At 44.2% G+C, this 23,231-nt stretch overlaps 1 long non-coding RNA gene across 3 annotated transcripts in view; it reads left to right on the forward strand.

Annotated features, from left to right (window-relative positions):
* The first annotated feature begins 995 nt into the window (after nucleotides 1-995).
* Nucleotides 996-23,231, forward strand: part of LOC103012402 (uncharacterized) — a 234,960-nt gene continuing 212,724 nt past the window's right edge. For all 3 annotated transcript variants that reach the window (XR_450824.2, XR_003623208.2, XR_003623207.1), the window contains exon 1: nucleotides 996-1,038. This is a non-coding gene — a long non-coding RNA (uncharacterized LOC103012402). The remainder of the gene's footprint in view (nucleotides 1,039-23,231) is intronic.

Here is a 23,231-nt window from a genome sequence, read left to right on the forward strand (position 1 = left end):
TCTTAAAGGGCCAGAGAGCACTCAGCTCTGCTGTTGTGTATGAAAGCAGCCGTAGACAATGCATAAGTGAATGGCCGTGGCTGTGTGCCAATAAAACTTTATTTTCAAAAACACGCACCAGATAGTTTGCCTACCCCTGGGCTAGATCTGTGTCTCACCAAGAGCTTCTCCCCTTGATTTGTTTCTTCCCAAGAGCTTCCTTTCTCTAGGTCCAGTTTGTAATGATATACGATGATGATGATGATGATGATAGTGATATTAACGGTTATTGGGAACATTTATTGTATGTTTGCTCTGGATCAGGCTCTGGCCTAAGCCCTTTCTACATATTATTTCAATTAATTCCCTCAACCACCCTACCAGGTCCTAATTCTATCCCTTAGCCCAGTGAAAGAACTAACACGAAGAGAGAAAGCAACCCAATGTCACGTAATTTTAATTGGCAAAGCAGACACTCTGACCACTGAGGCTGGGAAATTAACCTTTAGCCTCCACATATCAGCGTAACGATGTTAGTAGTAAGAGTAGCAATAGCCACATTTGCGGAAGGCGTACTCTGTTCCAAGCACCTGTTAAGTGCAGTACCATGATTTCTCTGAATTTTCTCAGCCACACCATAATGGTCGCATCTTGTTGCCATAGCTACTCAGGGTCACCCAGCAACACGGCTGGATTTATATGTACTATCTGCACCATGTCCTACGCAGATGCTCAGAACTTTCTAGAAAATGAACTGTTTGACTCGATGGCCTTACTCCCCTGATGTCACTCTGGGTCCCGAATTTCTTCCTCCCTGCACAGGCTGTGCCTTTGGACTCCATGGGTGCCTTTTATCTTATCGGGCCCTTTCCCCTCACTTTGCTAGCTGTCACGTTTGTTATTCTAGGATAAACTTTCGGCCGACGTAGCACATACTTTGGGGTCAATGCCCTGTGTTAGCCCGAGGATAGTTCAAATATTTGTGGCCTTGTCAACCTCTGTCTCACTGGACGTGTGTCGTGGTGGAGCAGGAGGGGCATTTCACTTCTGGAGACCAGGGTGAGCCAGCGCGCGGTGGGCGAGAGGCCCTTCATGGGAGACCACGGAAGGCAGGTGGTAGATACACCAGTTCTCGGCTCCAGGTTGTAAGAGGGTGGCTGTCGAGAAGAAAGAGGGAAGGTAGTGTTGACCGAATATCTCCCCCATGCCTGGTGCTTTCACACGCCTTGCAATATGTGATCTTCACTAACGCACTTTTTTTTTTTTTTTTTTTTTTAATTTCTTTCGTGCGAGGGCTTTCTCTAGTTGCGGCAAGTGGGGGCCACTCTTCATCGCGGTGCGGGGGCCGCTCTTCATCGCGGTGCGCGGGCCTTTCACTATCGCGGCCCCTCCCGTTGCGGGGCACAGGCTCCAGACGCGCAGGCTCAGCAGTTGTGGCTCACGGGCCCAGCCGCTCCGTGGCATGTGGGATCTTCCCAGACCAGGGCTCGAACCCGTGTCCCCTGCATTGGCAGGCAGATTCTCAACCACTGCACCACCAGGGAAGCCCCAACTAACGCACTTTAAAAGAGGGATTTTAATGACCATTTCATTGACCAGAAAACTGAGACTGAGAGAGTTGAATGGCTACAACAGGGGTTCTTAATATTGCGTGCGTATGAGACTCTGGCAGTATGGTGAAGTCCAGGAACTCCTTCTCAGAACAGTGCTTTAAAATCCATAAAGTAAAATACCTAGGGGGAATTCCCTGGGGGCCCAGTGGTTAGGACACTGCGCTTCCCCTGCAGGGGGCATGGGTTCGCTCCCTGGTTGGGGAACTAAGATCCCGCATGCCTCAGCGTGGCCAAAAAATAAAAAAAATTAAAAAAAAGTTTTAAAAATTAAAAAAAAATACATAGAATTACAAAGGAAGTCCACTTCAAACGGAAAAAAAGATACAGTGATATTTGTGTTTTTTTAATCAACTCTTGAAATAAGTCATAGCAGCAGTTCTAATAACAACCCGGACAGCAGAAGTGTCATGAGACTAAGGGATGGTAAATCCTCTGTGACTCTTGTAAGGTGACATGCCAATATCTGTGATTTCTATTGGTGACCAAGTGGCAGGGACTGCCACACATCTGTTACCTGCAATCATAATGGAAAGAAATGCTCAATTTCAGTTCAAGATTAGTGATAACAAAGATGCGATGTATTTTCCTGCTGACCAAGTTCAGAGAAGCTCTGAATTCTAGCATGGAGCCCTTGGGGGTCTGGGGCCCCCGTGTGAGGACCCTTGAGTTGGTGAGGGGTGGCTTGTGGGGAGGGCAGCCAGCTGTGCCAGGCTCCAGAGACACCCTTGACCACAGCGAGGTTCTTGTCACGAAACCCTCGGCTCCCCACATCGCATCCTTTGGCTTTGTCCCAATGTGACCGGTGGCTGAGAGGGCAGAATGGAGTGCCTGCCTTTGAAGCCTTGGTCTTCCTTTGATGTACAGATTCCAGCAAGGTCCTTCCTGAAGTTGGGCAAGTCTCAGCTGCCCACTTTCCTCCCTCCCTTTGTGAACACTCCCCAAACGGTCCAAAGACCTCTCTCACACTGTTTCTATTAGTTTTTTTTGTTTTTGTTTCTTGGGAGGGGTAAACTGGTGGCCCAGTGGGCTGGACATGGACTTTTAGACAGAACTTGAGAATTTGAAGAAGGGATCATTTTTAGGTAGTCCTCATTGCAGACCAGGCCCTGGCGGCCCAGTGGTTAGGACTTCACCATCCAATGCAGGGGGTGCAGGTTCGATCCCTGGTAGGGGAGCTAAGATCCCACATGCCTCACGGCCAAAAAACCAAAACATAAAACAGAAGCAATATTGTAACAAATTCAATAAAGACTTTCAAAATGGTCCACATCAAAAAAATCTTTTTAAAAAAAAAACAGGAGAAACACTGTCATGCTTAGTGAAGTAAGTCAGACAGAGAAAGAGAAATATCGCTTATATGCAGAATCTAAAAAAAAATGATACAAATGAACTTATTTACAAAACAGAAACAGACTCACAGACTTAGAGAACGAACTTATGATGGTTGCGGGGTGGGGAGAAGGGTGGGGGGAGGGATAGCTAGGGAGTTTGGGATTGACATACACACTGCTATATTTAAAATGGATAACCAACAAGGACCTACTGTATAGCACACAGAGCTCTGCTCAATATTCTGTAACAACCTAATTGGGAAAAGAATTTGAAAAAGAATAGATGCATGTATATGTATAACCGAATCATTTTGTTGTACACCTGAAACTAACACACCATTGTTAATCAACTATACTCCAATATAAAATAAAAAGTTAAAAAATAAAAATCATGGCACATAGGGAAAAAAAAAGAAACAGAGGGGCCATGTTCAAGGAAAATCGAAATACGATAAAAATGTAGCTGCACGATGGTTAAGCCATCAGGGCTCTTGGACATATGCAGGTTTGAGCCGAAAGTCCTTACTGGGTAGGTGACTTTGGGGAAGTCACGCAAACTTTCTAAACGTCTCTTCATTGATGGGGAAACTGAGGCAGTCTCAGAGAAGCTAAGTAACTTGATCGAGGCCACATAGCTATAAGATGATGCTGGGATTAGAATGCAGGTCTATCTGATTATAGAGAAAATGAGGGACTGAGGAAAGAAGGGAGGCAGCCCCTTAGGCTCAGCAGCAGCAAGAACAATAATAATAACAACCAGAACAACAGTAAAAATCCCTTAGGAAGCGTGGACTTCATGCCGGACACTGAGGATTTGCATGTATTTTCTTGAATCTTCCCAATGGCACTGCAAGGTAAGGATGATCCCCCACTTTCTACCAATAAGAAGCCTAAGATCAGAGAGGTGATGTGACTTTTCCAAAGTCACACAGCCCTGGATGGCAGAACCCAGGTCTGGCTGAGCCAGAGCCCTTTCTTCAACCAGTCTCCAGAAACCAAATCCCTGAGGTCTCTCTTGGAATCAGGGAACTATTATTTCCAAGGCAGAACTCTATAAACGGTTCCACTCTGAATGGACTGACAGTAGCAATTGGTCCCCTGGGATCAAAGTCAACATTGGCTACGCTGAAGATATGGCATGAGGGAAGGGGCCCTGAATTTTGGAACAAGCTGAAGAAGGAAGAAGCGATGGAGGGCCTGCAGTTCCTTGGAAGAAACAGCTGTTTGGTAACCTAGCAGGCTATCCAGGGCTGGCTGGGGCTGTAGGGATGACACGAGACTGTGGCTTATGTCCAAGCTGACCTGAAAGCTGCGAGATGGGATGGCTGCTGCCTGAGATGTTCTCTGACAGATAGCCACTAGCATCGTAGAAACATGGCAGTATCTCCAGCACCACCTTCCTGTTTCCAGAACTCTGCAAACTTGAGCTCAGGACCCCAGCATGGTGCTCCTATGGCATCAGGCTTAGGCGCTGACATTCCAGGCAAGGGGCCGGGTCTTGCCTCTTTCCCCCGGACTCCCTTGCAACCCGGAGCTCACATCTGCAGCCCATCTGGCTGGGCTGAGAAACCCAGTCCAGCGTCAGGGGAAAGGAAGTCTCTCTGTGGGTATTTCAGTCCTGACCCGGACAACCTCACGCCCTCCTCCCAGGCCAAGATCCGTGGAGAAACTCAGCCCAATGGGCTGCTTGTCAGAGAGGCTTCTGGCCTTGACTTTCAGATTCCTGAGTCATCTCTCCTTGGGCCCATGCTCCGCCTGACTTCCTTGCAGGGCCCTTTGATGAACAGATGAGATAATGGGCACGCTTTGAAAGAGATAAAAGAGCAAACGAAAGGTTGTGCTGGCCACGGCAATGGGTGCGTCGGGTTGGTTAAACCTTGGACTTGGGCAAGGCTGTCCAAGGGCAAAGACTGCTCCCAATCTCTGCATCTCTAGGACAGCCGGCTTGCACAGTGAGCCCTCCCCGCACCCCCTTAGAGAGTGATGCAACTCACCAGCCATTAGAACACGTTACATCCATCAACCAAGGGAATCATCACAACGGTCGTGAGCAAGGGGTATGAATTTACCCCACTTTACAGACGAAGAGACTGAGGCATGGAGAATTCAAACATGCCCAAGATTATACAGCTACTTGGGACCGACCCAGGATTTCAACCCAGCCCTCATTCCAAACTCCAACAAAACACAAGGGGTTTAGTTAAGATGTCTTCAGCTAGAATGAAATATAACACATCAATAGGAGCAAGAAACATGGGGTTTTTGCAAAAATATCCCTCCCAGCTCCTCCAAATCTGCTGAAAAGATGACTTTTTTCCCTCAGTGCAGCTGGGGGTCTTGGCATGAGTTGTATCGAGTGGTGGTCCCACTGCAGGGAGATGAGAGATCATAGGATCGCACAGTTGGAAGGGAACTTAATGGCCATTTAGGGCCAGCATCCCCTCCACTATAGTGGTGCCAAGAGGCTATCAGCCAATGCTTAGACACTTGCAGAGACGAGGAACTTATTCCTGCCTAATCTATTCTCACACAGCTCACTGTTACCTGGTACTTCTTTGGGCAAATCGACAGAATCTGTTGAAATAGAAAATGCGTTCTTTCTACTATCCAGAGATGCACGAGGAAGTGTGTACACACGCAGCCACAGCTCAACTGTGATAGCAAAACATTTGAATCAACCTGTATGTCCCCCATTAGGGGAGTGGATGCATACAATGTAATATATTCCTTTGATGGAACATTATACAGTCATGAAAAAGAGTACACTAAGCCTAAGCCGATCTCTGTGGATAAATCTCAGAAACACAACAGTGAATGAAAAGAGCTGGCTGCTGAGTGTTTTATGCCATCTACATAGTACTATGCGTGTTTAAAAAAAATCAACACAAACAAGATGTACATTTTCTATGGTAAATATATGTGTGTAAAGGTATGAGAAAGGTCTATGGAGGTAATTAACAAACTGACAGCAGTGGTTATCCCTGGCTGGGAGGGGGAGAGAAAAAGACTCTAAATGTATTTGTAGCATTAAATGATGTTCTTAAGGACAGTCTATTACTGTATAGTTTAGGTAATTCACATTTATTTGAAAGTCTTTAAAGAGAAGTTCTTCTTATTACATTGTACTGGAATGTGCCCTATCTCAAGCTTCTTCAGTTGGCCCTATCTTTTTTTTCCCCCTGAAAATATGTGAAGGTGGGGTTTGCATTTTTCCTGGATCAAACCCCACCATTCCTACAACCCTTGATCCTTTGCTCATTTCCAAGCTCCTATTTGCCATGTTTTCCCCCGTTCATGTTCCTATTTCTCTTCCTTCCCTTCCTCTATCCTTCCCTCCCTCTCTCCCTCCCTCTTATGCGCTCTGAAATTAAAAAATTAAAAAAAACAAGAACAGAAAGAAGGAAATAAGATCCACCCATATTCCTACCATCCAGAATTAGCTATTATGAACCCGTTGGTGTATTTTCTAACTATCCCTTTTTTATATTTACACATTTTTAAATTAGTAATACATGAATTCCTAGTTCTTAAATAAATTGGAGCATCTCAGTACGGTTAAATTCCCCCTTGTGCCCCCAGCCCTGCCCACACACACATACTATTATGAACTCAGAATATATACTCCATTTAAATATGATTTTTACATACTTATGTATGAATCCTGAAAAATATAGAGGGTCTCTTTGGTCTCTTTTAATTTCTTAAATGGGGTACGAATCACTTCATGACTGGAATTTTCTCTCCCTGTCAAGTTTTTGAGAAATCTCCCTGTAGACGCTTATAGCTCAGGTTCATCTACTTTGCTCTCTGTCTTACAACACATGCGAGCACGTTACCTGTATCCAGTCCCTTGCTGGTGGGCATCTAAGTTGATTCCAATTTCTTCTATCACAAATAATTCCATAATAGACATACTTGTATGTGTCTCCTTGTGCATGAGTGTAAGTGTTTCTCCAAGGGTGACCACCCCCTCCTTGAGAAGTGACATGCACCCTTTCCCCTAATAAACAAGGGTGTCCAGCATTGAATCCAATCTTCTAAATGTGGCCCCCTCAGAGCAGTCAGTCAGTGAAGATTTATTGGAGAACTTGTTATGTGCCACTGTTCTAGGCATAGAGAATACAAAACAAACATTACCCCCTGCCTACTTAGAGTTTATCCAGAGACCAACAGTAAGCAAATATTCCAGGCTGTTAAGTAAACATAAACGTGCAGTATTCTGTGAAGAAGAATGGGGCAATGGGAGCAATGACAGGGGACCCAGCCCAGCCCAGGTCCAGGGAAGGCTTCCTGGAGGAGGTGACATTTAGTTGTGTTCCAAAGGATGGATGGGTGGAGAACAGGATGGTAGATAAACATTTCAGCAGAGGAGACCTAGAAGCAAATGTGAAGAAGATGAGTCTGTTCCTACCTCAGGACCTTTGCACTTGCTATGCCTTCTGGTTGAAATACTTCTCACCCAGTTTCTTTGTGAGATCCTGGAAACTTTGTGACTCCCCCACATTTGTGATCTGTGTGACCCTGGCTGTCTCCTTACACTGATTAGTCCTATAACCCGACCTCCCAATGTTCCTTCTTTGATTCCTGCAAGGAAGAGAAAGGAGGGGATGGCTGCTCTGGCTTGGCCACTAGGCCTGGTCAGGAGAACCTGTGTTAAAGCACACAAGGCTCACAGCTTCAAGCATGGACTTTGGAGCCAGACTGCTTGGATTCACAGCCCAGGTTTTTCGCTTTCCAGCTGCGTGACCTCCAGCGAGCGAACTTCCATTTCGAGCAGGCTGTAAAATAGGGATAAAAATACTCTCCAACACTCAGAGTTCTAGTGAGGATTAAATGAGGAAATGCATGTAAAGCACTAAGCACAGGGCCCTGAAAATAGTGAACAACTCAATAAGTGGTAGCAAAAATAATAACAGTAATAGTAATAATGTGTGGCCACTGCTTGGGAGAGCAAGAGGAAGCAGACAGGCTCCCTGGGAATGAAAAGGGAGAATGTCCCAAGCCAGCGCTCCAGACTGTCCCCAGAGACAGAAGGGGGCAGTTACTGAGTGACTGATGGCTTCAAGCCTCCGCCACATTTCCTGGAAGCCTTTAGCCTTGAACCCAAGGGTGTCTCTCCAGCTGGACCGTGGGCGTGGAGCTAAGCAAATACTCCATCACTGATCAGCCCCTGTGGTCCGGATGCTTCCCCAGAGGCTTGGTTGTGAGTGAGTGGGAGGTCCCCTCAGGATCTTGTCAGCTATGCCTGCAGGAGAGGCCAGAAAAGGAGGGTAGGGGTGGGACACATCTCAGCCTTGTTCTGTGGGGGCTCTGGCCTCTGTTGCCAGGCGTGGACCCTTGCTAACTCCTGACAGATGTAGGCAGGCAGAGTCAGTATGGTGGGTCCTTGGGACCTGTAAATCAATAATAAAAAGTTTACCGTTATTGCACTTGAGATAAATATCAATGCACTGTACTAATCATATATTTTCTTGCTAAAAAAGACCTGCAACTCCGCGACGTGAGTCCGATTTTACCCCCATTTTCTAGAGTGGGGAAACTGAGGTTCCGAGAGGTGAAGTCACTTACTCGAGGCCAGTTTTGTCAGCTGCAAACCCAGACTCTTCTCAGTTAGGTGGTCTGCACGGTCCTTGTCCTTCCCCTATCTGCCACTTAGCCGCTAAGATCTTGGGCAAGGAACTTAACCCTTGTGTGCCTTGGTTTCCTGGACTGTACTGTGACATGGAGACAATGCCTCTGAGAGTTGTCAAGGGGACTGAAGCAAGTTGTTGGATGTCCAGGGCTCATGGCAGTACCCGGCTTTTGCCGTGACAGTGCAGCTACGGGTTATTCTAATGACGATGACATTTTTTTTCCTTGGTGTTTGTTGCTCGTTTGTATTTCTCCATTTTGTGCATGTCCTCTTCCATAGGCGGACTTCCTTCCCTGGATTTTCTTTTTGAGAAAGAGTCTTTTGGAAACGGGGGAAGCTGTGGGCTTCTCTAGAGAGACAGTGGGCATCCTGGTACTCAGCCCCAGGGTCCCCACGCCCAGGAGCATGGGATGGGAATTGCTCACAGGGGCTCGGTCAGCCAGTCCGGACTTTAACTGCCTGCAGCCTTCAAGGGCAAGATGGAGCTGCAGGGCGGTGTCCTTCAGAGAAGGTCAGCCTGGTGGCCTCCGAGCTGGGAGACCAGCAGAAAGACTCCGGGCGGGTGGGGGTGGGCAGTGAACTGAGAGCTCCCGCAAGAGTTAAATGAGGTCTTCTTTGGGACCACCCAGAAACACACCAGCCTCATCTCAAAGACCCAAGGCCTTGGAAGAGAAGATCTATCTCCCTTCTGCCGCTGAAGAGACCTGAGCTCCCAAGGGGCCTCTTCCTGCCTGAGACCTCTCCAGACTTTGTCGCCTTCCACCCTGGCTGCCTAGCTCCCTCTTTCCAATATCCGCTCCCTCCATGCCCCTCTGCCCTGGGCCCTGCCCCGGATCCTGGCAACATCCTGTTCTTCCCCGGAGCTAAACTCCCCCTCCAGCTTCCCAGTGCGATAGGAATCTTAAATAAATGCTTCCTGTCTCTTGTGCACCTTATCTCCCATTCCTCCCGAATGGCTGAGGTTCAAGAACCACAGGCAGCCTTGCACTCCCTTCTAATTTTAAACCTGCCCTCAGAGGCTCTCTCCCCTTCCTTCTTAAGGTTCCGGGAAAGGCCAGGAGGTGTCAGAGGTCCCTGTTGATCCACTGAGTCAGCAGAGGCTGAAGGCATCCTTCTTAAGTTCCCAGGGAGGGAGTCTGGAGCTGGGGCTCCTGGGCGAGGCCATTGTGCAGGGGATACCGTGCCACTAAGTAGATTCTGTGTGCTGCGGGGAGTAGGTGTCTCGCTTTAAATCCAGGTCTGCCTAAGTCCAAACCCTTCCTTTCTGCAAAACAGTGAGCTGTCTTTGGAAGAACATCAAGGAAGTCTTGTAGCCTAGATTACGGGAAGTGACCTTGGCCACTATAGTTAGCGACAAGGCTCCTGAAGTCTGCTGGGTACCATGCCCTTTTATAGACCCCCCCATTACAGACAGCCCCTTCTTCCCCTTCTGAATCACGCCATCGTTCTGTGAAACTGCCAAACCCCTTCTTTGTCTTCCCGCTCAGACCGTTCACCCACTTCTCTTCCTCAGCCGTCCTCCTCAGCATGAGGATGTCCCAGGGCTCACCCTCTGTTCATCCCTCAGCTTTTAACGTGCCTGTTCCCTAATCCACAGAGCCATCAACACCCGTACGTGTCTCCTCACCTCTGCACCTCAAGGTTGGAATGTCCAAAATGGAGCTTCTCACCTTCCCCCAAACCTGCGCTTGCCTCTCAATTCTCCAGCTCATCCACTCAATCAAACTAGAACGGTCGCAGGGTCCTGTTCAACTTCATCTCCTTCTGCGCTCTCCCCACCTAATCAGTCATTCAGTTCTGTGACTTCTACTTCCCACGGGATTCCCCCCAGCTCATCCTTGCACTCCGTCCCGAGGGGTGCAGCCCATGCGAGTGAAGGAGCGGGTAAATGGCAGTGCACCTATGGCTTTTGGAAACCAGCCCCGGGCTGTACCTTGTGTGCCTCTTCTTGATCCCTGTGAACACACAGCACACAAAGCCGTGGGTTCTTGTTTATGTAGCTGTCTTCTAGTGCTAGGGATATCTTAGAATCAAAATTGTTACAGCCTCATGGATTTTACACTGTCTTAAATGCAAACAAACTCATTCTTCACCATACCATTATATACTTGTGTGTGTGTGTGTGTGTGTATACGTATTTGTAAGTTTCCCTTTCATCCGTATTCCCCTAACCGCCCCATATCCAGAATCTACAAGATGTGGACAATTCCACACGATGTTTCTTTCTCCCACACCCCAAACTTGCTTCCTTAACTAGGTCATGCTTAGTGTTATTTCCACAGCTCACCACTCGTTTGCTGGAAGACTAGTTACCTCATCTGAAAGTCAAACAAACATAGATATTAACTGGAGAAGACCACTGGGAGGATGAAATAAGGATACGTCTGCAGAGCACTTAGCTTGTACCTGGCACATAGAAGCATCTAGTACATTCCAGTATTATTGTTATCATTATTACAAGGAAAAGAGATATTTTCTTGTTATCACGTTCTTTCTGGGTCGTGTCCTTAAAATTTCACTTCTTGATAAATTATTACAGACAGCTAAGACAGAGCAGTTCCCTTCTAAGCCTGAGAACGAGCAGCACCTCCCTAATTAGCAGCCACTGGGGACGTCAGTGTCTGTCCTCTTGCTGTTTATGTGAACAGCTTTCATTAATCACACGTAAGATAATAGACATCGCCATCCCACGACACCGTGTGTTAAAAAAAATACTCAATTGTGTCTGAATAGATGTCTGTACCCTCAGAGAACATGTTCAGAACTGAACGTATTTAAGCATCCCTTTCTTTATCTTCTCTTTTAGTTGAGAATACAGCGCCTCACTGAAAAAATTTAAGCGACGGGGAACTAACTTGAATTGTGTTTCCATGATGTGACAGCGACTTAACCAATATTAACTAACTTGATTTATACAAACAGCAACAGTCCTCTTTTGAGTCGGTTTTACCAGTTGGGAAATTGAGGCTCAGGGAGACTAAGCCACCTGTCCAAGTTCACAGAGTTGGTCGCTCCCCGTACAAAGCAATAGGCACAGTGGTTAAGCGGTGGTATGTGGGGATTAAATAAAAGAACCCAGGTAAGGTGCTGAAAACAGAATCGACCACGCAGGACATACTATGGATGTGCTAGTGATATCGCTCAGCAAATTAAATCAATTTTGGACATTTTCACAAGTCTTTTTTTTAACAGTCATGTAGTATTCTAAGGCAGGGGTCAGCAAATTATGACTCGCTGGCTAAATCCAGCCCCCTGCCGGTTTCTGTAAATAAAGTTTTATTGGCACATAGCCACACCTGTTCATTTGCACGTTGTCTACGGCTGCTTTGACAATACAACGGCAGAGTCGAGGAGTTGCACCAAACGAGCTCTGTGTCCCCAGACAAGCTCTATGTCCCCAAAAGCCTAAAATATTTACTACCTGGCTCTTTACAAATATTTTGCTGACCTACCTTCTAAAGGTTAATAGCACCTATTGATATACATTCAGGTTGAGTCTCATTTTTTTATTTTTTTAATTGAAGTATACTCAATTTACAATATAAGTTTCAAGTGTACAACATAGTGATTCACAATTTTTAAAGGTTACACTCCATTTATAGTTATTAGAAAATATTGGCTATATTTCCTGTGCTGTACAATATCTCCCTGTAGCTTATTTATTTTGCTATTATCTCTGTATCCATGTATTTTTGTACATTGATGCCGATATGTCTGCAGGTGCTGGATTGCTGAGGCAACTAAAAAGTAGGAAGTTTCTGAGAGCAAAGGGTATGAAAAGGCATCTCCGTAGAACAGGCTACTGACCTCCGCCGTTTGGAGAGGAGAGCTGTAGCTGTGAGGCAGATTCAGAGCTTTCGAAGTTCTTCACTCAGAGCTGCAGTGATTCCAACACAAAATCAGAGCAACTCAGAATCCCTTTGACTACAGTTTCATCAAAGTTGTGTGCAGTGATTCAGCAGCAGACATTTTTCATGGGCCTGTGTTGGGCCAGGTGCCGCGCCAGGCAATAGGGATAAGAAACTCAGAGAATTTAAATTTTAGTGCAGTGAGTTTTAAAGGTGTTTAAGTCTTGAAGTTATTTGAAAACTCACAAAAGCTATGGAGCACCTATCCCTCAAGTTGCACATTCGTGTAAAATTTTGCAGAAGGTTTCCAGGGATTGGCAACTTCCCTTGAAGCCCTTCCATTGACTTTCGTAAGCTCTTGGGTTAAGAATCCCTCATCTATAGGGAGAGACTGACCCATAAGGAATCAAATAGTATAAAGTATCATAAATGGTGTATTTGAGGTATATACAAACTAGAATGTGTGTACATGGAGTGAGATAATCAGCATTGCTTTGTGGCAGAGCATGGAGTTGGGAACATCAGGGAAGGGATCTCATAGGAATTGGGGCTTGAAGGATGTGTAGGAGTTCTCCGGATTGTCTAGAAAGAGGAGAGGCAATTTCATTAAGGAAAAATCAATTACGGTAAGAGGAACTCTGAGAAGATCCTAATGTTGATGCCCAGAAGTCTGGACTATTTCTGGTTTGTCAACTGACTCCGGAAAACGAGGGCAAATGTCTTAACCACAGTGTTTCCTCCCACCTCTCCAGCCGCCCATGGCCGCATCAAATGAGGACCAGAACAGCACTCACTGACTTTTTAAAGTTGTCTGAAGTCCACAGACAAAAGCCTCCGTGTTAATAAAATATCATCACGAATGCCCAAAAGGGCCAGTTCTCTGGTTTCACATTTCATGACTACAGTTGTTGTTTTTTTTCCCCCACAGCCTGCTTGATCAGAGTTGTAGGAACAATTTGGATGTCTTTCATTTTGTTCTGTTCTTGAGAGCTAGTAATTGAGTTAGGAAGAGGTTAAGAAGTCTTCTTGGTCATGCCACCTCTTTGAAGTGCGTGTGTGTCTGCTTGTGTGTGTGTGTGTGTGTGTGTGTGTGTATACTCTTTCTGAAAACTCGAGTGCCCTGGATCATTGAATTTGGGAACATGAAGACATTGAGAGCTGGTTCCAAATGTGTGAGTCATAGGTTACTGGTAAAGAGTTTGGACGCTCTGGTTCAAATCCTGTCTCAACCACTGTAGTCGTCTCCTAGGGCTTCTGTAACAGAATCCCACAAACCAGCCTGCTTAATACAACAGACAGTCTCGCTGTTCTAGAGTGCAGAAGGATGAAATCAAGGTGCTGGCAAGGGTTGCTTCCTTCTGGAGGCTCTTCAGGAACATCTCTTTCATGCCTCTCTCCTAGCTTCTGGTGGTTGCCAGCAATCCTTGGCCTATAGACACATCACTCCAGTTTCCGCCTCCATCTGTGTTCCCCTCCTCAGATCTCCCTCTGCTTATCTCTTTGTAATGACACCACTCATTGGATTTAGGCACCTCCCATCCCCCCGCCCCCATAAATCCAGAGTAATCCCATCTTGAGATCCTTAATTACACTTGCAGAAATCCTATTTCCAAATAAGGTCACATTCACAGGTTCTGGGTGGACATGTCTTTTGGGGGCCACTATTCACCCCACTACCACCACGTCCTCCCCGAGCATCCTTCGGTATGTTCTTTACCCAATGCTGAGTCTTAGCAGTGACCTCATCTAGAATGCGTGGCCGCTCATACAACCTCAATTCAGAGAATAAGAAAACGCACATAAAAGCCTCTGCACCGGACTTCTCTGGTGGCACAGTGGTTAAGAATCTGCCTGCCAATGCAGGGGACATGGGTTCGAGCCCTGGTCCGGGAAGATCCCACATGCTGCGGAGCAACTAAGCCCGCATGCCACAACTACTGAAGCCCGTGCGCCTAGAGCCCATGCTCCGCAACAAGAGAAGCCACCGCAGTGAGAAGCCCGCACACTGCAAGGAAGAGTAGCCCCCGCTCGCCGCAACTAGAGAAAGCCCGCGCACAGCAACGAAGACCCAATGCAGCCAAAAAAAAAAAAAAAAAAAAAAAACTCCTCTGCACCAAGCCTCGCACACTCAGTGCACACACACAAAAGGGCAGCGCTGTTATTGGTGGTAGCCAGAACGATATCAGTGTCGCTGTCTCTCAGCCAGGAACTCTGACATACGGAGGGCGGGGCAATGCAACCTCAAACATCTGGATAACAAGACTGTGGTGCTTTCCAACTCAGGCTGTTTGGCATCCCGTAGACCCCAGAAGCAGATGACAGAATGTCAGGATGATTGACTCCCCTCTTCCCTTTCCCCCAGACATTGGCAGGTTGTCTGAGCCTAAATGTCATGGACGTTTGCCACTGAAGACACACACACTTGTTTTCCCAAAGTCATTGCCAATGGTTCCCGTGGACCGTAGGATTCGGTGGCTGCCCCAGGATGTGTCAGATACGTACGTAGTGTAGAGGCCCATCAAGGTCTATTACTCAAATGGAATGGCTGCGAAGTGTCACAAACGTTGGAGGTCACACAGTACTATGGGTTTGAATCTCAGTAGAGCTCCCTGGGAGCTGAGTGACATTGAGCAAATCATTTTACCCCTTTGAGCCTCACCTTCCTCACCCTTCACCTGGAACCAATCCCAACGTTATTCTGAAGATTAACTAAAACCACATGTATAATTTATATATACTGCAAGAGCTCAATAAGGTTTGCCATTTTTATTGTTAATCATTATTCGTAATAAACCATAAAGTGTATTGGTTCGGATGACTCCCACGAAAGGAGAGTTGATTCAGCATCCCTCCAGTAGCGTTTTGCTTGACAAGTGAATTGACATTTCCAAATCACTTGTTGCTGGAAAACACAGGTTCAAATCCTAATTCCCTCTCTTCCCACCTATGTGACTTCATGTCTTTGGAGCTTCAGTTACTGCCTGTATAGAAAGGGAATGCTCCCGCTATGAAACAAGGTTACTCTGGGGGCTCAGACAAAAGCCTATGTGCTTATTTGTTCAGTCGACAATTATTTACTGAGTCCTGATGATGTTTCAGGTTATGGAAAGGCGTGGGAGAGAGATGACAGTGAACAAGACAAAATTTGTTCTTGCTCTCAGAAAGCTTATAGTTTAGAAGGAGAGTGTATTGTAAGCGATCATGAAATGTACAAATGTAATAGTTTCTTATTCTCATTCATAATTATTATGCCTTTCCCTCTCATAGCTGATACATGTTGGTGGAATAAGTTTAACAAAGCGTACTTAAATTAGGCCTGATTTCGGGAAGTCGGTCCTTGTGTCCCACTGGACAGAGGGTGTAGTAGGCCAAGACTTTCTTCTGCATCCTAGTCCTCCTTGCCTGCCACATCTCATTCAATGGCAGCATGTGTGATCCCAGGGCCATTTTAGAGATGCTAGAAAATAGTTTTCAAACTCAGAGCTTTTGCTTTGTAGGAATCTGGGCTTCTGGGTTTCAAAAACTGAATCCCTCTGAATTGCACTCTTAAAAATGGTTAAATGTTGTAACATGTATCTGACTTTCATTCCTTTTCATGGCTGAATAATATTCCATTATGTGTATAGACCACATCTTCTTTATCCATTCATCTGTTGATGGACACTTAGGTTCTCACCATCTTTTGACTGCTGTAAATAAGGCTGCAATGGATATTGGTGCCCAAGTATCTCTTTCGGTCTCTGTTTTCAATTCTTCTGGGTGTGGAAGGGAGCAGAAGTGCTGGGTCATATGGTAATTCTATATTTAGCTTTTTGAGGAACTGGCAAACTGTTTTCCACAGCCGCTGCACTATTTTCTATTCCCACCAGCAATGTGCAAGGGTTCCAGCTTCTCCACATCCTGTCTAACACTTATTCCCCCCGTAGTTTTGTAAAATTATAGCCATTCTAGAAGGTGTGAAGTGGTATCTCATTGCAGTTTTGATTTGCATGTCTTGGATGACTAATGACATTGAGCATCTTTTCATGTGCTTACTGGTCATTTGTTATGTTCTTTGGAGAAATGGCTATTCAAGTTCTTTGCCCATTTAAAAATCGGGTTATCTTTTTATTACATTTTAGGAGTTCTTTTTATAATCTGGATACTACACCCTTATCAGATGTGATTGGCAAATATTTTCTCCCTCTTTGTAGGTTGTCTTTTCACTTTCTTGATAACGTCTGTTGTTGCACAAAAGTTTTTTAATTTTGATAAGGTCCAATTTATTTTCTCCTGTTGCTCATGCTTTTGATATCATATTTAAGAATCCATTGTCAAATTCAAGGTCACGAAGATTTACTCCTCCGCTTTCTTCTAAGAGACGTATGGTTTTAGCTCATATATTTAAGTCATTGCTCCATTTTCCTTGGTGCTTCACTCTTAAGAAGCCTCTCATAGATAATCAACAAGGACTTACTACATAGCACAGGGAACTCTACTCAGTGCTCTGTAATAACCTATATGGGAAAAGAATCTGAAAAAGAATAGATACATGTATATGTATAACTAAATCACTTTGCTGTATACCTGAAAGTAACACAACATTGTAAATCAACTGTACTCCAATAGAAAATAGAAAATTAACAAAAAAGAAGGCTCTCAATCTTGGGGTCATGCAAATGAGAATAAGTATCTAAGAGTGAGTTTCTCCTTCAATTTTTCACCCTAGGTGCCTCACATACCTTCCTCAGGGGAGCCCAGGCAGGTGGCAAGTCCCTCACAGGGAGCTGAAGAGGAGAGAAGTCTCACTGGGTTGCCTTGACTAGTGGGCCCAAGATAATAGACTCATGAAGTTGGGCCCGGGATGTGCCCGAGCCCTCTTGTGGTCTCAAGAGTGGCATGGAAGTAACTAAGGAAGAAGATGGCAGGGCTCAGATAAGCCCCGATAACGGGACTCTGCAGAAGTGATGTCTAGGGACTGGTCCAGGAGGCAGGACAGGCACTGAGAACACCTCGACATTTGCTGGGATGGATGAATGACAATGGCTGAGGAGCCAGTGTGGCCCCCATAATTAGGTGTTGGCCTAGAGAGTCTGCAGATCTTAGCCATCACCCCAGAGAAATGTGTGGGTGAGGAGGATCCAGATAGCCTAAGAAAGCCCTGAATTGCCTGTAATTGGCCTCAATGAATAGACAAAGCTTTTGCGACCAGTGGGATCTACATAGGAATTAAGTTCCATTGTAGACGAAGAAAGAGCCATTGTGGTGTGAGATTCACACCATTCCCAAACATGATCTCCATATGTGAACAGAACACAGGAAGGTGATATGTTTTACCTCAATTTCATCTCATATTCCATGTCACTCATCTCCCCAGGAAGAGAGAACTGTTTTCTAGCCTATATTTCCATTTACAGGGGAACTATGGGCAAGCGAAATGTTTACAAAGAGGCAGAAATCTCTAGAGGGTGGTTTTTACCTAGGGGTGATTCTTTATCATCTGGGGGGATATCTGACAATGCCTGGAGATGTTTTTGCTTGTCAAAGCTGGGGAGAAGGTACCTGTGGCATCTAGCGGTAGGGACCAGGGTTGCTGCTAAACGTCCTGTAATATATAGGGCATCCCTCCATGACAAAACCCATTCCAAAATGTCAGTAGTGGAGAGGTGGAGAAGCCCTGGTGTTGATGGAGAGGTGGAGAAGCCCAATGTGATGATTTGATGCACATGTCGTGCTCTCTGTGCAGACAGGAGGTAACACAGCATCACACTTTTCCTGAGCACCAGGTTGTGAGATGTTAGGCTCAGAAGTCTCTGACTAGCTGCAAGCCTGGGTAGACCACTCCAACGCCAAGAAAGATCCATTTCCACATTGTAGCATGTGAGCCCTGCCCTGCCTTCCTCTCAGAGGCTGAAATGAGAGCTGTAAACTGTGAAATTCCACAATGCATCTTTATAATAGTTAGCAATGGTGAGAATGAGCTGGCTGTTGAAACAACAGAGGAAAATTCTCTGAATTCTTCCAAATACTCCAGCAGGAGCCCAATATCCCAGCCCAGACTGACTTTCTTCTAGATGTTTATGTTCTTCAAGGTGCGTAACACTAGCTGCTATAACAAACAGCACCAAATGTTAGTGGTTTAACACCATAATAATTTACATCTTGATATAAAGATGCAATAATCCAACCCGACTGGGTGACTCCTCTAGGTGATTCTTAATGCGCAGCAACTTAGAGGCTCCAGTGCCCATTTGCCTTCCTTCCTTCTTTCCTTCCTTTCTTCCCTCCTTTATACCCTCCATCCTGAGATTCTTGAAGTACCTTGCTTCTACTTTCACAGATGGTGAGAGAGAGTATGGAGGTTCATGAGGGAAGTTTTCTTGGGGGACAGACTTAGAGGTGGTGGGTATCACCTCTTCTTGTTTTCCATTGGCCAGACCTCAAATCACATGACCCCACTTGACCACAGAGGAGGCTGGGAAATGTAGTCAAACTGTGCTGAGGACAAAAGGAAAATGGATTTGGTGAGCACAGAGTAGCTTCTGCCCCAGCATCCTTTTTTTTTCACCAACACAAATATATGTACAGACTTCAGTAGTTGTGGTACGTGGGCTCAGTAGTTGTGGCTCACAGGCTCTAGAGCACAGGCTCAGTAGTTGTGGCACACGGGCTTAGTTGCTCTGCGGCATGTGGGATCTTCCCGGACCAGGGCTCGAACCCGTGTCCCCTGCATTGGCAGGCGGATTCTTAACCACTGCGCCACCAGGGAAGTCCCAGATGCATTTTTGAGTGAGGAAATGAGGCCATAATGCACGACAGAAAGTATAATCCCACTTTTGGAAAAAAAAATAAATGCATAGCAAAAACACCCAAAAAATGAACACTAAAATAGAAATGGTAGTTATCTCCAGGTGGCAGGCATATAATTGGTTTTCATTTTGTTCCATTTTACTTCAGTGAGAAAATGTACAATGCTTAGCACTGCCTCACGTGGAAAAATCACTAAATAGTGATTTGATATTTTTGATATTTTGATATTATTATTGATATTATTATTCACACCATCAGTAGAGTGGAGTAAATATCAACTTTCCAGGTTTGTTGTTAGATGTAAGCAAGATCATAAAGTACCTGGTACATAGTTGGCTTTCAATAGATAATGTTTTTGTATTTTTTTTCCTGGGCGAGAGGGTTATGTACCACAGGGGTTGAGAATGACGATTCCTCTGGCAGATGGACTTAGATTCAAATCCCTCACTTTGGCCCCTTGCAAGCTGCTCAAAAATGTAGGTGAATTAATTATGCCTTCTGAGCCTCAGTTTCTCCATTTGAAGATGGAGACAGCAATATCTATAGCCTAAGATTATTGTGAGCATGAAAGATTATGTACATAAATCATGTAGCACATGGGGAGTTTAGTCTCTGTTTTCTACCATATTGTGTGAAAATAATATGTATTCAATTTGTAAAACAAAAAAGTGCAATTTTAAACATAAGAAATACATAGATCTTAAAGCATTCAACCTTCTCCCTACATCTCGCTGCTACTCAGTACAGTGAAAATGCATTTGGTAAAGAGCTAGGACATCACCAGTTTTAGTAAAGGAAAAGGGTGTAGAATGAGCTTACAAGAGCCAAGAGTTGATCATGGGAGAGAAAAAGGAAAGAAGCTCTTGCGAACTGAAAGGAATCTAGCTCAAAACTTTTTTTTTTTTTTTTTTCCAGCAAGGCTTCCTTCAACCTAGAGCAGGAAATGTGTTGGAAGCATGAGTCTCACCAAGTTTACTAGGATCATCTGCTTTCGATATCGCACAGATCCCCTGTGATCTCAAAAACAAGGCAAGCTCAGTTAGCAAGCTGCCTTCATTTGATGAATAAAGAAGATATTTGCAAGCAAAATGCACAAACAGATAAAGATATATTGTTAAGACGGGCATGATATATTATGGATACACATACATGCATATCTCCAAAGTATCGTCATTCCTTTTGTTCCTACTTAATTGATTTCTTTATTTTTTCAACTTTATAGAGATATAATTGGCATATAACATTGTGTAAGTTTAAAGCATACAATGTGATGATTTGATATACATATATATTGTGAAGTGATTACCACAATGAGATTAGTTAACACATCCATAATCTCACATAGTTAAAACGCTTTTTTTAATGAGACCTTTTAAGATCTACTCCCTTAGTGACTTTCAAGTGTATAAGACAGTATTGTTAAGTGTAATCACCACATTGTACATTAGATCCCCAGAACTTACTCATTTAGTAACTGGAAGTTTGTATCCTTCGACCACCTTTACCCATTCCCTGCCCTGCCCCTGTCCCTGGCAACCACCAATTTACTCTTTTTCTAAGAGTCAGGATTTTTTAGATTCCAGATATAAATGCTATCAAACAGTATCTGTCTTTCTCTGTCTGATTTATTTCACTTAGCATAATGCCCTCAAGTTTCATCCATGTTGTCACAAATGTCCTTCTTTTTATGGCTAATATGTCATTGTATATAATTATATTAATTATATATAACTAATATTATATGTAATAAGTTATATATAATTAAGCATATGTGATATTCCAGCACATATGTACATAGAGAGAGAACATACATATATATACACGATATAATGTGACATATATACTAAATAAAGTAATTTTTATTTTTTCTTTTCTTTTCTTTATCCATTTATCTACTGGCAGACACTTAGGTTGCTTCTATGTCTTGGCTGCTGTAAATAGTGCTATAGCTTCTACACTATCCCTAAGGCCTCAGGAAGTGGTAAAGGTAGAGACCCATGGCAGCTGAGTTTGACCCAGACAAGCCCAGGAGAGCTGCCAGAGGAGGACAGACTTCCCAAAATGAGGGCATTTATTATTTAAACATTGATTGTTCTGTTTAAGTCATACAGATGGAAAAGCCTTTCTATTTGTAAAAGTCAATTTTTAATGGCAGATCAAAGTCTGCCGACATTTTGCTGGACCATGAGTTCTTGTGGATGCCAGAGAGGTGTGTTTCCAGCCTGCCAGAACAGGATCGCTAAGAACGATGGTGAACCCCACTTTTCCATCTGGCAAATGGATATAGCAAGCTTCATTAGCTCCTTGTTTCAGTGTCCTGCCAGAAAAATATAAACCATTCTAGATCTTTTACATGGAGAGAATTTAATATAGAGAATGAATTACCTAGGTGATAGAAGAGTGTAGAAGCCAAACAGTCAATGGCAAGGCGACAGATCAGCAACAGAAGTGAGAGGCTAGCATCCTTAGGCTGGAAGAACAACTAAAAGAGTCAGGGGGCTTCCCTGGTGGTGCGGTGGTTAAGAGTCTGCCTGCCAATGCAGCGGACACGGGTTCGGGCCCTGGTCCGGGAGGATCCCACATGCCACGGAGCAGCTGGGTCCGTGCGCCACAACTACTGAGCCTGCACTCCAGAGCCGGTGCTCCGCAACAGGGGAGGCCACCGCAATGAGAAGCCAGTGCACCACAGCAAAGAGTAGCCCCGGCTTGCCTCAACTAGAGAAAAGCCCAGGTGCAGCAGCGGAGACCCAATGCAGCCAAAAATAAATAAATTAAAAAAACAAAAACAAAAAGAGTCAGGGCTGGCTGGCAGGAATTCAGTCCACGGCAAGGGCTGCTGTGCAAGAATTGGAACCAAGAAGAGACTCTTGGTCAAAACATGTCACAGGACAGCTCAGATTCAAGGGAAGGAGACATAGACGCCACCTCTTGACACGTGGAATTGCATTCACATATAAGGAAAGAAGGAAATGTCGGTGAACATCTTTGGAGACTCTACCACAGTATGCATTTGGGATTATTATGTAGTCTTGATGAATTGATATTTTTGACCTTTTTATCATCATAATATGCTTCCATTTATCTCTAAGTACACTCCTTGTCTTGAATTCTACCTCATCTGATATTAATATAGCCACCTAGCTTTTCTGTGGTACACACATGGTATATTTTTTCCATCTTTTTACTTTTAATCTATCTGTGTCTACATGTATGGTATATCTCTTGTAACACAATATAGATGGTTCTTGCTTTTTTATCCAATCAAATGCTCTCTGTCTTATAATCAGAGCATTTAATTCATTTATCTTCAATGCAAATATTCATATGGTTGGGTTTGTCTACCATCTTAGTTCTTTTTTTTCTATTTATCCTAGCTCTTTCTCCCCCTCTTTCCTACATTCTTTCATACTAACTGAATATTTTTAGCATAGCATTTTAATTTCTTCTGTTGTATTTTTAGCACATGCATCAAGGATTATAATATGCTTCCCTAACTTATCATGGTATAATCTGAATTAATATTTTATTTATCACCATATCACCTGAATTAATTTTAATGTACTATTAATCATATAAGACCCTTACTACAATACTCTTGAATTTATCTCTCTTGTCCTTTATGCTATTGGTATTACTTATTTTACTTTTATAAACTTCATAAACCCCACAACACATTACTCTATGACATATTAGTATGTTTTGCTGTAATCAATTGTCTCTTAAAGAAATTAAGAAATATATATTTTTAAAGTTATTCGTATTTGCCCATATATTTACCATTTCTAGCATGCAAGTCCTTTTGTGTTGATCTAATCTTCTGTCTAAAGAACTCTCTTTAACATTTCTTGCAGACAAGATTGCTGGTGATGCATTCTTTCAGTTTGTTTACCTTTGTCTTTACTTTGTCTTCATTTTGAAGAATATTTTCAACGTATATAGCATTTTAAGTTAACCCTTTCTTCTACTCTAAAGATGTCATCCCATTGCCTCTGGTTTCCATTGGTTTTTTTGTTTGTTTTAATGGGAAGTAAGCAGTAAT

The sequence above is a fragment of the Balaenoptera acutorostrata genome, chromosome 13 (genome assembly GCF_949987535.1).
Source record: "Balaenoptera acutorostrata chromosome 13, mBalAcu1.1, whole genome shotgun sequence".
NCBI lineage: Eukaryota > Metazoa > Chordata > Mammalia > Artiodactyla > Balaenopteridae > Balaenoptera > Balaenoptera acutorostrata.